The 1,153-nt window shown below is 45.1% G+C and overlaps 1 protein-coding gene across 2 annotated transcripts in view; it reads left to right on the top strand.

The window, feature by feature from the left end:
* Positions 1–998: 998 nt before the first annotated feature.
* The window catches only part of ldah (lipid droplet associated hydrolase), a 265,023-nt gene continuing 264,868 nt past the window's right edge, over positions 999–1,153 (top strand). The window contains exon 1 of one of the 2 annotated variants that reach the window (XM_078213073.1): positions 999–1,046. The gene's annotated coding sequence lies outside the window, so the exon portion shown is untranslated. The remainder of the gene's footprint in view (positions 1,047–1,153) is intronic. The other variant, XM_078213075.1, reaches the window with a different exon arrangement.

Below are 1,153 nucleotides of genomic sequence, written 5' to 3'. Positions count from 1 at the left end.
ACTCACCTGAAGAAGGGGCTTGGAGCTCCGAAAGCTTGTGTGGCCTTTGCTACCAAATAAACCTGTTGGACTTTAACCTGGTGTTGTTAAACTTCTTACGATGTTGACAGGGGCATGACCTCCACTACCCTCTTGAAGGTATCTCCTTCATTTTGCTGATATTGAGGGAGAGATTATTGTTGTTGTCCCAGTTCACCAGATTCTCTATCTCTTTCCTGTACTCCACCTCCTCATTGTTTGCGACCCGACCCACTACGGAACTTGAGTTTCAAAATGGGAGAATTTTACCCATAAAATTTGACGTTGGGGCAGTTATTTTTAAAGATTGTGTTAACAGAGCCCAGCTAGGAATTCTGTTTTGTGTGCTCGACTGGGATCGGAAATGTGGGCACGGACAATTATGGGGAAGGAAAATAGTAAGAAGTCTCACAACACCAGGTTAAATGTTTTCACTCTCCATCTGACGAAGGAGCAGCGCTCCGAAAGCTTATGGTATTTGCTACCAAATAAACCTGTTGGACTTTAACCTGGTGTTGTGAGACTTCTTACTGTGTTCAACCCAGGCCAAGCCGGCATCTCCACATCAAGGAAAATAGGACAAGGGGTTCACGCTGCTGTTGTGAATCTCATAATAGTTTCAGGATGATGGAGGTGAAGCGTGTTTGTAAATATAACATTCAGTGTTAACATGAGATGCTGCAGACAGCTATCAGATTTATAAACATGTTATAAAGTTGCCTGAATGAATCTTTCATCACCCTGATTCACATCATCACAATGCAGAATTGTGACTGTTAAAAGTCACCCTCACTTAAATTTTAAAACCCATTGAAAATAAACTTCAAGCAAATGAACCCCGCTGTTTGTGGACATGTTCAGTCGATGAGAATTTCTGAAGCCGGGACGTTTCTCTGCGATCCGGTGAGTTTTGTTTCGGTTCAAATTAAAAACCTCAGAAACTGCGGGGCGGCGGAACCTTGTTGCGGGAGCCCGAGCGGAGCGGGAGGAAGATAGAGGACGGACTGCAGCTGCTGGAGAGAAAAAGGGTAAGAAATAAAAATACAGAGAGATGGGAGGCGGGGAGAAATATGGCGAGGAGATGAGGGCGGTATGGGGAGGGGGATATGGGGGGATGGGGAGGATGATGGGGATG

The sequence above is a fragment of the Mustelus asterias genome, chromosome 5, assembly GCF_964213995.1.
Source record: "Mustelus asterias chromosome 5, sMusAst1.hap1.1, whole genome shotgun sequence".
Lineage (NCBI taxonomy): Eukaryota > Metazoa > Chordata > Chondrichthyes > Carcharhiniformes > Triakidae > Mustelus > Mustelus asterias.
This window is presented reverse-complemented; position numbering and strand designations above follow the sequence as displayed.